The sequence below is a fragment of the Mycteria americana genome, chromosome 6 (assembly GCF_035582795.1).
Source record: "Mycteria americana isolate JAX WOST 10 ecotype Jacksonville Zoo and Gardens chromosome 6, USCA_MyAme_1.0, whole genome shotgun sequence".
NCBI classification, from domain to species: domain Eukaryota; kingdom Metazoa; phylum Chordata; class Aves; order Ciconiiformes; family Ciconiidae; genus Mycteria; species Mycteria americana.
The window spans coordinates 36,362,642-36,379,861 of NC_134370.1; positions in this window are offsets into that span (position 1 = coordinate 36,362,642).

The following is a 17,220-nucleotide window of genomic DNA, read 5'->3' on the forward strand; positions in this document are numbered from 1 at the left end:
CATCTTCAGTGTATGTACTGGATAGAGGTGATGCAGTGGTATCTCCAGTAGATACTAGACAGAAATAGATCTATATAGAATTAACCCATTTAGTTGGTTGAATCCAGATTTATTAACTGTATCAGGCCAACTTTTAACTGTAAAGGCTAATAGTTTCCTGACTTAAGAAAAGCAGTTATATTTTATTTTACATATATTAAAATTTTAGCCATCAATACAAAGAATAGAAAACTTGGGGGCTTTAGCGATATGAAAAATGATGTGACTTTAAGGGTTATAATGTTTGAAAATAATGCATTATGCTTGTGTTAGTTAATAATGAGCTGTAACTGAGTTAGTTTCTATGAACTATGGGACCAGTTCAGCATCTATCTGTGTCTAGTAAAGCCCTGTTGAATGTTAAGAGTGTGACTGAATGCTGTATGGGTCTGGACAGTGCTTGTCTTGCATAACTGAAAGGCATTCCTCTTGTAAAACATGGAAGAACAGAATATTTGGCCCTGCAGCAGAAACGGTGCTGTAGCCCCAGGCATTTTTCTGTAGCAATACCTGTATGAATGAGACAGACAAAGAACAACTCTGTAGGCTGGGGATAGTGAGGATGCTGTTGTGAGAGAAAGAGTGTGGTCCTGTGATTGCCATTTCCTGGACGTCCCCTTGCCCTCATACACTGGCAGACCCAGCCCGTGCCCTGAGGCAGGACAAGTGTGAGTTTGAAGGCTTGTGGGCAGCAAAGGACACCTAAGGTCTGTAACCTGTGTCTTGGGTGCACACCTTGAAATAGCAGCCGTATCGGTTGCCTCCAGCCAAGGTTAGCCCGTTAATTCCAGACTCTTTTTATTAAAGATGTTTATATGACTCAGGAGGAGTAAATTTTCTTTTTCTTTTTTTTTTTTTTTTTCCTCAGTAAAACAGATAATAGAAGCTTTTACTTTATGGTAAACTTTTCTTTTTAGTTTAGGCAAAAACCTAAAGCATCTGTTATTTGTAGGGATATATTATTTGCATAGTTAGTTTGATGTTTGGTTTTGAATTTTACTTTGTTTCCTGAAACTGAATTACTTAGTTTAGTAACATCAACAGTTTATTGGTGTAGTTTGGGGGTTTTAATAAATAGATTTATGCCAAGCGTTGTGAAAGCAGAAGAAAAATTACATTCTTTATGCCAGTTCATTTTAATAAGGTTAGGTCCATGTTTTAAAATTAATTCTGGATGTAATGAAAATAGCTGTTCCAGTTTCTTTTTCACCTTCTTGTCACTTTTTTTATAATTCCATGCAATTATTTCCTAACTTGCTGTAGGAAGTAACAATTCCCTGTATGAAAAACTAGTATTTACAGCTGTAATCTTACGGCTCTTAAAAAAAAAAAAGTGGGAGAGGAGGGAGGAAGCATAGCCTTTTGTGTTTGAGGAGGACTAAAGCTTGGCACAATGAGTTTGGGAAAATTTCTTAGTCCCTGCATTTTAAAATCTACACTTAACATCTCTAGGAGAAGTAATGACAGTGATATATTCTCGGTGTTGGAAGACTGATTTCCCTCGGTTGTAAATGTGTCCCCAAACTGACATAGTAAAGCACCCTCTTCTGTCATGCAAGGACATTGTTTTTGAGCCAAGCAAGGGGCAAGAAGAAATTTTTGATGCATAAGATTTTGAAGTGAATTATGAGCTGCGTGACTGCAAAAATTAAATGAGTTAAATTATTAAACAGTTATTCAAAGATAAGCCAGTTACACAAGCAGTCGCTTACTGTATATGTGAACCCGTCTTGCTAAAGTCAATCTCATGCATAATGAACATTTTTGAGGGAATAATCATAAAGCAAAATGAGTATCTAAACATAAGAGCATTGTGAAGTAACATTGCTTTGTGTAGGGAGAGATTTTGCTGTTTGGAATTCTTTGTTCTGTATTTGTGATTCTCATTTGAAATTGGCTTTCCTAAGAGTAAAAAATCTGTCCCTGCTGTTTTTAGAGTATACTTAGTGTAAAGTTTTGCTTTGGATAATTGGAAATTTAAGAGTGTGTGAGTGTGTGTGTGTAAGAAAGTCATGCATACTGATAGAAAATAAGTAACCTGTCTTATGTGCTCATCTAATTTTTCTTAACCATATGTAATTTCAAATGAAACAGTGCAGTATTACATGAATCCAGTTGATGAGAAATAGCAATTACATTCTACGTAACATTGAATTCAGGATAGATGAGTAAATAGAAGAAATAATATATAACCTGCTAAATTCTAACATCTTTATGCCAACAGCATAAAATATAGATTCTGCTCTGCAGCATCATTCCATTAGAGCTTATTTTTTCAGCCTCTGGTAACATCAAGCATAGAAATACCAATAATTACGGTGAGTTTGTGGATCTTGGTGAATCAGCCATGGATTATTGAGGTTGCCCTTGGAGGAAGAGAAATCCATGAGGAGACGATTATGAGAAGTTCTTGTAGCTGAGATATACACCACCATTTTAGTGAGAAGCAATGCTGAATCCCAACAAGTTCAATGCAACTCTTTTCTGAACCTGAGACATCAGTCAGACAAAACTATGGTTATTCTTTTTTTTTTTTTTTTTCTTAAGATGATCAAATATCTTATAATACAGCAATTTCCACACTGAAAGAGTTTTATATGAAGGTTTGTGACCACTCTGGCTCCTAGAATGAGATGAAGCATCCTGGTTCTGTTTTGTGATCTTTCTGTGATGAAGGAGATATTTTGTCAATATCTTAGATTCACAGAGCACATGCAGTTGACAAAACAATATGATAAAATCAATGTGAAAGACATTAGGTACCTCTCAGGGATACCAGTCATCTGCTTGGTTTTCTTCTGTTTTTCATTTAATTTTCCAGAATTGAAATTTTTGTCATGCAATTTCATACCAAGTAGAGGCATTTTAATAGGGCTGCTGCTATACTTACCTGCCAGTATATCCTTTGGGTATTGATGAGTACTTTATTAGCCCTAGATGTATATACTGTAGCATGTAAGACTTTAGAAAGGGAGGGGAAAAAAACAGTAAAGCTTAGCACAAAACACAATTATTGTGAAAAAAGCTGAAGAAAGATTAAGGTGCATTCCAGGGCTATAGAAACAGATGACTTTTATATTCAAGATAGAACCACAAATTATAAAAAAAATAAGCTTTGTACACCAAACTTAAAATGTTAAATCTTTCCTCCAGACTGAAAATGTGATATATTCCTTCCTTTCCCTTTGAAATCAGTTACCCCTGATTCCTGGTCAGTGAAGTATGTGAGTGTATATGTATTTCTTAAACATGTTTAAGTTAATCAAAACCACTTGGGGGTGCTTAGAGCAGCATACATGCTTTATTGCCTTTCTGAGACAGACCTAAGCATTTTAAAAATGATCATGCTATTACATTTGGTTTAAATATGCATGTTGATTTGAAAAACCTTTGGTCTTCCCAGGTATTCTTGTGAATAAAATACTTACCAAAAAAAACCCCCATAAAAGTTAGTAAATACTCAACAAAAAATAACTACCTGAATTTGTGCTTTTTTAGTTACAGTACTGTTTGATAGCATTTTAGTCGTACTTCTACAGTCTGATTTATTACTATGGTAACAAATATCTGCAATAACAAAAGTACATGGTAGGAATAAAAGAATTACGAAGAAAACCTACTTAGCTTAAGTATCGTGGATCAATTGGGATAGACTAGTTTAAGATGAAGCTTTAAGCACTATCGTTGTACATCTGTTTTCTCTATATAGACCGTGGAGATAATGTCTTTTGCATATGTCTTCAGACTTATTTTTTGGTGCTGAGTGAGAAAGGTACTACGCTCGGAGTCTTTCCCTGTACTTTCGGAAAAATGGAATTCCTCAGTCATCTTTCCCCTGAATTCTCCATCTTCATGTGTAATTTTTCTTTCTTTTAAAGAATAGCTATGTCAGATTTCCTCTCTCCTGCACCTTTGTGCAATGCTTTTTTTCCTGGTGCTTGATGTAATTGATAGCATATATAGAATTTATGGTATTGCATTCTGAAAATATTCTCCAGTGGGTAAAGGGAAGTTTCAACAGCATTTACCTGGTGAGCTTCAGAGTGAGGATTATGAGCAAATGAACTTTCAGCTTGGTAACACCCTTCCTTTCTTTGAAAAGATGGGAGTTCAGTTAGGGATTTCAGAGACCTGCCGTTACGGGGTATGACAGTTCAGAGTCACCGGCGGTGACAAGCTGTTCCCCTGCTGGCTTTCCCCTCTCGGAAGGCTGTTCTGCCTTACATACGGGAAACAACTCTTCTGGGGACCTGGTGTGTGCCAGTCCTCATAACATTTCAGTTTGGTGGAAAATATATCCAAATTCCCAGGACTAGTTAGCCTGCCCAAAGTGGCATGTACCTGAAGAGTATGTGCACATTTTTTGTTGGTTTATTTACCTGTGTGCTTTGTGGCTCCTCAAAGTCACCCGAGAGCACTCTCAAAGATGAGAACAGATGGCAAAAGCAAAGCAAAGGGTTAGGTTATATATTTGGAAAAAGAAGAGTAAACCAAGTTCTGTTTAGCACGAAATTTCTCTTCAGTTACCTCCTCTTTTTTTCAGTGCACTTGGGAAACTGATGATTGTAGCCTTGCGTTTTCCTTCCAGTCTCTCTTCCCACCAGGCTCCTCTGAGTCATATTGTGTTCCTTAACTAATATCTTTCTTCTTCCTTAAGTGTCCTCACTTCAAATCACAATGTTTTCAAGAGTATTTATACCATTTTATGAGTCATATGTTATAAAAATATGTTTGTACTTATCTGTTGAAACATTTGTTCACAGTTTCCCCACATCATAGTTTTGATAGATAATAAATTATTAATATAGACAGCAAACTTGATATTTATAGTGTTTTTGCAAACCACCCTCTTTTGAATCTAGCATCTGCTATTTCAAATGCTCATGTTGTCCTACAAGATGCTCCCTAGAATGGATGGGTGTATCTTGAGATTTGAAACATGTCTTTGTGTGGTCTTTGTGCCTCATGCCAAATGGCTAGGCTCTCAGCAGGTATGTTAAAAAACCCTGTAGTTCAATTGAAATCAATGGAATTGCAGGTCTCATTAGTTGTAGCTTTGGCCCAAAACATGGGCAGAGTAAATGCATGTCTATCTGGTTCAAAAAACTTTAAGGCCATTACTGCAAAAGATCTCTAGGGATCTAATGGATTTATATTACCAAAGTGGGATTTTTCTCCAGTCAGAAGGGAGATAACAGAGTTTTGGAAGCCTTATTTAATACTATCAGTGTGAATACAAATTTCTTTTATTGTGTTTCAGATTCTTATAGCAACTCTTGCGTCTTTTTGATGGCCCCCAATAGCTTCAGTCCTGAGACTAAGATCCTTTTTGCAAGACACTCTGCAAGCCTATCAGAAAGACAGGCTTGGCCCCATGGAGCTTCCAAAATTAGGGGCTACCCTATAGCTCACTTCATGCTAAATGTTGTTATTTGTGGCACAGTTTCATTTGTGGATTTTATATGTTTCTAATCATGGGAATCTTCTTTGCCTTTTTGCTTTCCCCAAACATTTCTTGCTACTTTTGTTCCTCCAGGTTGTGTGTGAAAAACTGGCATTGGCAGGGTTTTGTGATCCAGGACTTTAATTAGAGCCATAAACATCAGCTGCCATGTGCCACGTAGCTTTCTGAGCCCTCTTCACAGATTGTGCCAAGAAGGAAGATACTTGGCAAATTTGGCACCTAACCTTCTGTCCTCATTTGTAAATGGCAACTATCTGTAATGAATATTTTTTTTTAATATCTCTATTTTTATGTACGCAAAACAAGTAAACAAGAAGGAAATGAAGGAAGTAAACAGTAGCATTCATGGAAAAACATGAGTGGTAACCTTGGAGACAGAAAACCAAGGGTGCAGAGCCGCTAATTTATTTTCGAGCCGAAGTGCTATAACAGTCTATTCATACTTTCTGTATACACGCAGGCTTCTGCGTTTCAGGAACAATAGAAACAGGAAGCGTACATCTTACCCGTATAGTTTTAAATATATCTCTAGGAGAGGAGAGACTACACGTGATTGTGAAAGATCAGCTAGGTTTCTGTGCTCATTGCAGCCATCAGGTTGTGACTCAGGCTGTTGGTTTTTCTTTTCCTTTGTATGTGGATTTAACTTGAGGAGGCAGACTGGTACCCCATAGTCAAAGACATGTTTTCAGTTTTGAATACAGAAGAGGCTGGGTTGCTGTAGGGGAGAGAGATACACGCTACCCTGCTGCTTTCTAAAAACAAGGAACTACTGCCAATCATTTTTTGTACAGTATTACAGATCTATATTTCTGATAGTATCCAGAAGAGAACAATTATGCTTTTTTATGCTTATTTCATAATTAAATGCTAATTGCTTTTAGTTGCTTCTTACGGTGCCTGGGATATTCAGAGCTAGAAGTAGTATTTCTGATATTTCCGTGATAAGAAAGGAGGTTTGGACTCTGTACTCCTTTACTAACTATAGCCAGTTGTGAGTTATTAATAGCAGTATTGTCATAGCTAATCTGTAGTAAGATAAATTAAAATTTGTGAAATCTGCAACAGAACAAATACTGTGCAGCTCTGCAATTTCAATGAAGTTGTATGTCTAAGCCTCTAATATGTTAGTTACGATATGGAAGCATGTTCTTGCTACTTCAGTCCCAGGATTTTTTCTTAATATATTCAATGTATTTACATTTTCTCCCATGCTTTCAGCTTTTGATATGGAACAGATCTTTGTATGTACAATGCATAAACATTGCCAGGGGCAAAGAGAGAGATTTGATAGCTAGATTGGCAAGATGATAAATTGTTTCTTGCCGTTGCTTGCATATCTATTGTCAGGGCTATGGGGGATATCTAGCGAGTGTAAAGAACGGTGCCAAAACTGGCAGTCATTATTTAGTCTCACCAGGGCAAAACTATCACTGAAGCTAATGGGAGTTTCACCTGATTATCAAGTCTGAGATTCAGTTCATAACTGATAACATCACTCAGCAAGGCTGCAAATGTCTCATACATCATATATGTAGTCCTGTAACCTCATCTGCTTACACCTGAGCAACTTTATGAGTTACTGTGAATTTATTTGACTTGAGGTAAGAATCTGAGCCTAAATTTCTATAAATCTTTCACCTGTTCAGAATAAAGTACATATTTCTTCATTTCATAATGCTGTGTAATGATCACTGTTTTGTTAGAAACACACTGAGCATTAAAGCTGGACCTCAAGGTATTTCTGCTCCAAAGATGAACTCTCTTCTCATGGTAATCTTAATGGTAAGACTGACTCTTCCACTGCTGCCAGAACTAATTGCACACCTTGGCTTGAGGTTACAGAAAACACAGGGTCTTGCAGAGGGAAGAGGATCTTTCTTCATTTTTACTCACTACGATTTTCCATTTAATCATTTCTTCTTTCAGGAAATCTAGCTTCCTTGCTGACTTGAATTGGATGTCCTCTTTGTTCTCTTATGGCTTTCAATATATTATTAACAAAAATTACAAATGGAAAAAAAAGGTTTCTTCATCTCCCACTCAAAAATGAAAAGAACATGAAAAAAAACCAACCAATCAACTGTTTCCCTGATTTTCTCTGTTTGAGATTATGTTATGGAAAACTTGCTAGGTTTGGGTTGTCCCTTTTCCTTCCCACTTCCCAGTTCCTTGTAGCATTTTTCCTTTGTTGTTCAGCTCCACCTTTATATAAACTACAAATAATTGAGTTCCTTTTGATTCGTTCAATTCTAGTGCCATATGGGATTGTAGCAATTCTGCTGTTTCTCCATCCTTGTAGACAGCAGCATATATTGGTTTTCAGATTTTCAGGCTATGATCTGATTTGCAAACACTTCAATGATTTTCTCTTTATGTACATGTTAGAGGATTACAAGGAAGACTGGAGTCAGTTTTTGAAGGGACTTTTTACCATATAGAGAAACAAAACCTGGCAGTTTAATTTTAATTTATAGCCAAATGGGCTGGAAAGTAAACTACCCAAAAGCCTAATGGAGGCAATGTTTCCCTTTCTAAATCCTAACACAGGAATGGAATTGAACTCACTATAAAGAACGAGGCTTGTTTACAGTAGAAAATTCTGCTTTAAAAACAAACAAGCTTTCTTTTTCCCTGCTTTCTGGTGAGTGTTCTTGGATAGAGAATCTGGAAATATACTCAAGTTGAGGGATAAAATTACCCAAATGCTGATGAAGGCTCTGACACTCCATCTTCTCTTCTGCATCTGTTTACACAGATCTTTGTTTGAGGACAATGCACTTACCTCCAAGGGCTTTTCCGTGTCATTCCTCCACACTGCATCTCCCTCTGTCAGCCTGGCACTTGAGAATAAGTCATAAAGTGGAATGTTTCATCTCTGCACATTTCTTTTTTACATTGCTAGTCTTAAAACTGGAAAATGTAAAAAAGCATTAATGTTCCAAAAATATACTTGAGTATGTGTTTATAATTTTTTCCTCATCTGTGAAAGATCATTATCCACTCTCCCGTATGTGTGAGCTGACATCTCTCTAGAGCAGCAGGGGGCCCCAGAGGTGAGGAATGGGGTCGAGGCTTAGAGACTTTGGGTCTACTTGTAATTGCCTGTGGAGTGAGGTGGCCAAGTCTGGGCCCACGGAGCCGATTTTCTAGGAATCCTTGTACTACAGTTCCCTCAATAACAATATCTTTTTAAAATGCATTGAGACCTGCAGTCAAATAATACCATCATCTCAGAATTTGGATGTTTTAAGGTAATTCAGATTGGGTTTGGTTTTGTTTGGGGTGATTATTTTCATTTTTTTATCTTATCTGCATTTTCTGCATCCTAATTTACACCATGATCTTGTGTCAGGAACATGGTAAAAATATTACAGGCACTGGGATAAATCTTTTTCTAGAGGAGGTGACCCTAGAATGAAGGTCATAAGGTTGTCTTGTGGCATTGATTCATAGAGACAATTGGTTTATACCAGAAATGAAAACTATCGTGCAATTATTCCAGAAAGTAAAGAGTAAATAATCATCTCAAAAGAGATGATGCAAAGGGGAGGATAAATGTTGTAATATCTATGGGGACTTTGCACCAGCAGATAACCTTCGTGAAAAGACACAGGAAAACGCTGTAGAAAGATTTAGACGCACAACTGAGGCCAGGGATATGAATATGATGGAATCTGGGATAGGGGGAGAGAGAGAGAATGGAATTCAGTTCAGCTATGTTTAGTCATAATTATTCAAAGACTGATACAAAATTAACATCATGGCTTGTTGGCAAGACATGGATACTGCAATGATTTAGCCTTTCTGTTACTCTTCATACAGAAAAATGAATAAATAGTCTCTTTCCTACCATGGAATGAGTGTGTCTCATAGGCTAGTCTGCTGGAGATGTTTGTGAGGCACACAAGGGAAGAACAGAAAAATTATGGATGCAATTTATATTGTACTGTATTTTTAGCATTTTAGTATGTTTTCTCTGTTGTTATAAAAGTTAATTTTTTTTAGGGAGATTGGCAAAAAAAAACACCCCACCCAAGGAGAAAGCCAAGACCCGTTTCAAGTTATGATTGAGCTGACTTAACTAGCCAACATTTTTCAGCTTTTGTTGATGAAAACGTACACTCAAGTGGCAGTAAAAACCTTTTAACTGTAAACCTGTAAATGTTGTTGAAAATGGGAATTAAGGAGACTTCTATGCATGTTTTAAAAACAAACACTAGAGACAGTAATTGTTACCATGGACATAGGATATGACCATGCTTCTATATTGAGGAAAAAACACTCCAGAGTGATACCTATGTTTTGAAATGCTCATGAGCAGAAATCTTTCTCCCTGGAGCCTCACATTTTGCTAAGTGAATTCAATAGCACTGTTCTAGTTAATTATAGAAGTGCAATATCAGAAGGTATACAGCATTTAGCTGCATGTTTAAGAGACATAAGACTTTTAAATCATAACTTAAAAAGATAGTTAGAAATCATAAAATATTGTATATAACCACTCATCACCTTATATACCTTCCAAGGAATGACAATTAGAGAACTGTATTGATAAATGTGCAGAATAAACTATGAAATCTCTTCACAGTATTAAAAATGCAGAGTTGTAGCACCAAGATTTTCTTCCCCTGTATGTAAATAGCTTATGTGTAAGTTTTACTAGTGGGTTACTAAGAAACAACAACAAAAACGATAGGAGTTGCAGTAGGTAGAAAGGTAAGTGTTAGAAGAACCATCTATTGCAGCATGAGAAGGATGTATTATATGTAAATATTAATCACATAAAACCATAGAAAAATTCAGAGGTAGAACAAAAGATATTCTATATGAATTGTAAAATGCACAAGTTTTATAGTACTGTAAATTGTTTTCAGAGATAATGGAATCACTTAAGACATACAGATATAAGCACTAATCATCAAATAACTATTGGGAGATAAAAGTTTTTTCCCTGAACAAAGCTTCATGACATAAAAATATGAGATAATAAAATAACAGACACAGATCATAAAGGATATAAAACTCTGAACCCATGATGCAGCTGAAAAAGGGTGTAATGTTTGAATTTGCAGCATTCTGGAGAGGTAGAGTGAAAAATACAAGAGGACGAGCAGAATGTCAGAAGGGAACCATGAAATGGTGTAGAGGTGACCTGGTGTAGGTCATTGCATGCAGCTGAACACTAAATGGAATATATTGAAAGGGAATCCTTGCACAATAATAGCAGAGAATTGAAAAAAAACATCATTGAAGGAGGGATGTTTGGTCAGGGATAGGTTCAGTAAAAAAACCCTAGAAAGTCTAAGGAATTCATATGCTATTAAAGAGCTTATCAAACTTTGGGGAAATACTGCTTTTAAACAGTCTCTACTTCTGATGTAAAAATGTGCTGTGAAGTGTGTTCATAAGCTCAAATAAAATTATTGCAGACAAGTGAAAAACCTGTAACTCTGTCCAGCTTATCAAATATGATTCAAACAGCTATGAATCCATATTTTTTAAGACCAAACTGGATTATGCTTGGAGGGAAAAAAAAGGAAATTATGAAAATCTTCCAATTCCTGTATGCAAAGTGTGTTCTAATTTTTTGGAAAGAGTATGTCCATCAATTATCAGGCTATTAGATTGACCTGAGTATCTCTAGTATTCCAGACAAACTGCGCAGAACTCACAAATGAGGATGCATTAGTTCTTGATACACAATTCGGAAGAGAGGTTTACTTAAATAACTCATTCAAATGTATGTATTTCTGAATAGCACAAATGATAGAAAAAGAAGAAATGTCTTTCCAGTGACAATCTTCTTGCAGTTATTTGGCACTCCAAACTGCAAAAGCATTTGATTTATTTTAAAATGCCTTTAGATAGAAATTACTTTAATACCCTACTTATTTTGTGAGGTTTTGATTATGGATCTATCCCTTACGTGGATTTGCAAAGAGGTATTAATGTATAAATTATGCTTGTAACAATAATATTCTGAGCTCTTGTTGCAAGTGGTTTGAAAGTTGCTTTAGTTGCATGAATAGATTCTGAATTGGTTGTTGCAAACCTCTGGGTCTCTGGCAGAACCAAACTCTTCTGTACATATGCGTTTCCAAGATTAGATGCAAAATGGGCTGTGCAGGTAGTCGGTCTCCTGGCAGTATGAAATAGGTCTTATGAGTATAAATGGTTTCCTTCAGCAACACGCAGATTCTAATGGGGACTGAGAAACTGGTTTATAAAACAGTACGTAGCCTGCTAGTTTCACTTCATCATGCTGTTCCTGAAAAGCATGAATTCTGTGGCACTATCTAGAAAGTCCAGGAAAAAGCCTTCAACTGAGCCTTTTTTCTGGAATTTTATCCCTGATAATGAGAAGGACCAATGTCTACATATATTTCCAGCCAGCTCCATGTGTAGATTATGTTTTTGAAAAAATGAAAAGGTAAAGGGAAGTTTGAGAAATTAAAATTTAGGAAAATCAAGGCAAACTCTCAAGCTTCATCTTGATGAGGACTATAAAGTCTTCAGGTATTTAGTTCAAAAACCAAAAAGCAGGTTCAGGAATGGCTGTTGTTTAAAGAAAACTATATAAAAATAAATATTATAATGCTGGACAAGATCTATCTTCCTATTCATAGTTGGCTTTTCTAGATAAAATTAGAGTAACGATAGAGCATCTAAAAAGCTCTCTATATTTTTAGTAAAGACAAGTAATCAAGATACTTATAACACCAACACCACCTATTCCCGCAAAAGAAATTTGAAGTTGCCCTTATTTCCCCAGATAAACTATACCCAAAAAGTATATCATATCTCTGGCTGCCTTCAGCAAATTGCCTTGAAATATGCTTTACTGGTTTAGCAATACTGTGACTTTATCTCTTTTTCATTAACTATTTTTTGTCTCAAATTCTTTTGATATGTTCGTTATGATATGCAGTATGTCAGTGCTATTTTAGAATAGTTACAGAAATCTCTTTGTGGTGGTTGTAAGGAAGTTGAAACCCCTAAAGACTCTCTGACCAAATAAGGTCACACCAGCAGTTACGGTGCTGATCAAATGCACTTTTTACATCCTCATCCACTTCTCAACTGTTGTATCAGAGGTTCCTTCAAAAGAGCAGGAGGATGGAAGTTCTTTTGGAAACTTTTGCACTGCATGTCTACAGGACAAAAAAAAATCTTTTTAAAGCAACATCAGAAATAATGCTAGTCTTTGCTATGACTTTTCTATTTTATTATTTTCTCTAGTGAAAACTTTTAACTGATGCTTTCAGTGACCTCTTTTAACATCTTATTTCTGCCTAAGAAGCTGATGTATAAGAAAAAATGTAACTGTTGGATGAACTCTAATTCTTAAGTCAGCATGTTCTGTTCAGTTTCACTAATTGAGAAGTACCTTAAATATGGTCTCCCTTCTGCACCCTTTTTGATCATAGTATTACAATGAGCCTGAAATCCAGCCAGCTTTCCTCTCTTTTGAGGTACAAATCACAATGAAAGCCCTCTGTGGAATCTCGTCTTGTAGGCAATGCTCACATATTTGATATCCGAAAATGGATGATGATACTATTGTTATATTACTGTTCAGACTACTGATCAGGCTGCTGTTGTAGATGCCATACAGGTTTGGAACAAAAAGACTGTAAAAGTTCTATGGAAATTACAAAACAGTAGTTTGAAACAGAAAGAAGTGCAGCATGTCCAATAGACTAAGCAAAATTCAAGCCAAACCGCTGCCAGGTAATCACTGTAATTTATAAATATGTATTCTACAGATAGAGGGACTGGCTCGCTGTGTTGAATAAATGCTGCACAGAGCACACTTTATTCTGGTCCCACCATTGTTCTTTAGCAGGATGACAAGAGCTACAACAGGTTGGAAGACTCATAGAAAGCTGAAACAGTTTTAGATCAACTAAGCAGCATTGTTTGCCTTCTTCACAAGTGCTATGCTAGATGCAATACCTTTATTTTTGTGTTCAGGAGTTTGAGTTGCAGCTTGTAGGGACGCTAGGAAAATTCCCCAGTGACCCATCCCATGTGCTCTTGTTTACATCAAGAAATGGCAAAGCTTCTGTAGGAGCCTTGAATCCAGAAATGTTTGGCCATTGCCATCAGCATCCTAGCACCCTTCACTTCTTCCAGGGGTAGAAAATGGTGCTACTCGCTCTCTTCAGTGGAGTCATAAAGCATAAAGGAAGAGCGTTTATGGGACTTCTTGAATTGTTGAACATATTGCCAGTGAGTAGCTTCTTTCTAAACCGGTGGGAAATATCCAGTACAAACAGATGGCCAATCTTCATTCAGCTCCATGCTGTATAGCACACAACAATTTTCTCTCTTTCTTTTTACAGCATTCTCATTTCAATCAGATTAGTGATGGGGATATTCATAGCAGTCTGTGACGCCCTGGGCACTGAGTGGCCATCTTCTGCCACAAGTACCTGGCCTGTTGCTTGGGATGCAGAGATTAATTCTTCCCCTCCTTTGCTGGACTGCACAAGACAGAAAAAGCATCTCTTGCCAATGTTATTGTGTTGGGATTCAGCTTGTGAGGGCACTTCTGAGGAATGAAGGATGGAGAAACGGACTATTAAGATATAGCTATTTCCATTTTTATTTCTGAGGACCATCCTTAGGACAGAATATGCCTTCCTGATTGCCTTGCAAGAGAATATACATGTGCAATCAGGTACTTTGCACTGTTGTGTACGGCTTAACCCCAGATACGCATTCATAGGAAAGTGTCGAATGCAGCAGTTCGTTGTGCATGCAACCCTGTGTGTAGTGCTGAGATTTTTTTTTTTTTCCCCCTCGATAAAAAGCACTGAAAACATTTGATCTTTACTTTTTCCCTTCCTATCCTTCCCTTTTTTGGGACCAGCACTGTGGCATAATTAGATTCAGGTTTTAGAAGCTTGCTGTACTGTATTACACAGTATTTACTTTATGTAGTAGAGTGGACAAAGTCTGTGTACGTGCAATTGGAAACTCATACTAGCTGCTTCACCTTGGAGGCTACAGAATTCCCTTGGGAAACAGAGGCAACATCAAGTTTCTGCTAGGCTGTTCTCTTAGATGCAGTCTTACTGCCCTTGCCATGACACCCTACCAGCTGATTGTACCAGCTCTCTGTCTTTCAAAATAATTTTCAGATGTTTCCCTTCCAAGAAAAAAATAAACTCTTGAAAACTCTTGAAAACATGTTTACCAAGATTACCAAAGGAAGGAAGGTGATTTCAGCTGGATGTAGTCCTTTATTTGTTGTAAATAAATCAGATGTTGGCTACATGAGCATCTTGTTTCATTTCTGTTATTTACAGCCCAGGCTGACAGTTAACCTTTTAAAAACTTTCAATTAAAACCCAGCTGCAGAAATCTTTGCTTTCACCAGAGTCTGAAAACGTCCAATTGTTGGGGTTGGATTTTTTAAATTTTTTTGTTTGTTTTGTTATTGGGGTTTTTTGTTGTTTTTTGTTTGGTTGGTTTTGGTTTTTGCATAATGTATTGTATACCTCCCTGTGGTCTTTAAAGTACCTGGTCATCAAAAAGGCATTTACATTCCTGTTGAAATAAGTGCACTCAGCGATGCCAAGAGAAAGTTATGCATAAGGATATAGTTTATGTATGCAGGTTGCAATCTAATAAAATATTGGTCACTTCACATTCCTAGGTTTGTGATATTTATCATCATAAGCAGGTAGCAGATAGAGGCTGGGGTGAGGAAATGAGAGGGTAGGGGAGGATATCATTATAACAAATAGAAGACAAACCTCCTAAGTGAAAGCAGATTCTTGCAAAATCCCAGGTAAAAGCTGTTGACAGTTTGTGTCTCTAAGTGGCACTGACCTAAAACAGCCCCATAAATTAAGCTGCTCAAGAACAGTACGTAACAGAACGGACATTCTGCCAGCTCCTCGCTAGCGCCCAGCAGGATGCCATCATTTTCTATAAAAGTAGCTGGGTGAGCTAATTGTGTGGCTAAGGAAGCATCAGCAGGTTGCAAGAAATCATTAGTCACCTCTGCAATATACCTGGTAAATTATCAGTACATTTAAGCAAAGATGTCTCTGTCAGTACTGTGGTGTAGTCTACAGACAGGTTCAAGGCTCCGAACATAATCAACAGACATGTGTCTGCCATTAGAGAGCACCCATCTCTTCCAGTACCAAGTCAATGCAGAAGAGCTGCAGGAGTGGCTGGAAGCAGGCTGTGCTTCCATTATTTTACTAGGCACCCACAACATAAGACACCAAGCTGATCTGGTGTGCAGCACATGATCCAGTTATTTCAAACCACCCACTATGTGCTATATGAAGTCTAAATGGGTTTTAAGTTTTCCTGTCAACTGTAGAGCAGCAAATGATATCGGGTCAAGCGTAATGATACAATGGCAAGGTTGGATGAGGCACTACCTGGGAGAGATTCTATGGTAGAAAGCTAACTCTTCGGGGGAAAAAAAAAAAGGTTATTACAGTTGAACCACAGCGTGAATTTATATTGAATCAGTATTTTGACTTACGCAGTGCATTGCATATTTTTTCACCTGATGTTAGGAGCTCTAAAGCTGGTTCATTTATAGTTTTGAGTCATTGCTTGGGTAAAGTAGATTGAAAAAGTGCTGCTATGTCAAGTGGAAAGTCTTCTGAATTAGTCTTGACTATTGTATGCTAGATAAACCTTTAGCATTACTCTTTTCAGCTCCATAAACAATCAGATGAATCCCTACTGCGATAGAAATAACACTTTGGTCACCTTTGCTCACACTGAGCAGTGCCTGACTCCACATGGATTTCCCTGGAAATCTGAATCTGCCCAAAGGGTAAGGCAGTGATTTCTGGCAGGCTTGATCCAGTGTGAAGAAATCTGCTGATTAGCTTTGGACAGGCAGTAAAGGGATATCAGCACTGTTCTGCTATTGATGTTCAAGCTGTGTCTCTGAAGGGCAGCCTCGGTGTATCTCACTAGCATGTTTCAGGCTTTAAAAAAAAAAAATTGCAAACAATACTTTTTTCTTTGTTGTGAGTTATCAAGATCTGACTGAAGCCTGACATCAGAGTTTTGATCTTGTCCTCCAATTGCTTGAAGAAGGAAAAGGGAATATGAAATGAATCATGAGAAGGGACCAGAGTAGATGATGTTAGTTCTGGTTTCCTCCTCATGCCCTGCACATGGTATGGTAGGAAAGGAGAATTCACCAAATGTGACATGCTGAGAGCAGTAGCACCCATCAACGGCCAGAAAAAGCATGTTGCTGTTATCACAGATTCATGCTCTCAGAGGCTCTTGTATATGTCATCTTAGGTACATGTTTATGTTGTCAGACAAGCATCTAGGAATAGCTGTCGATTTTCAGAGCAATTTTCAAGGCTTGTTACATCCTGTGGAATCTGTCTGGTCCATCAGTCAGGCTGTGGGCAAGAGAATAGCATTATGGAAAACAAGCATATCAGTTGTTGTCTGTCTCAGTCCATCCGGTGAAGGACCAAGTGCATAGAGCACTTGGTCCAGGTAGAGTAGTTGGGGTAATGTGCTGCTGAAATTTAGAAAATCTGGGTAGTAAGTGTACACTCTGCCCATTTGACTGCCTGGTGAAAACAAATTTTTACCCATGACCAGACTGTGCACAAGTCCTATTTTATGAGACCTCTTACTGTTTTCCATGCTGGGTGGTCTAACTTCCAGTGTGCCTCTGCATAACCTCCTGTGGCAACTACTACTTG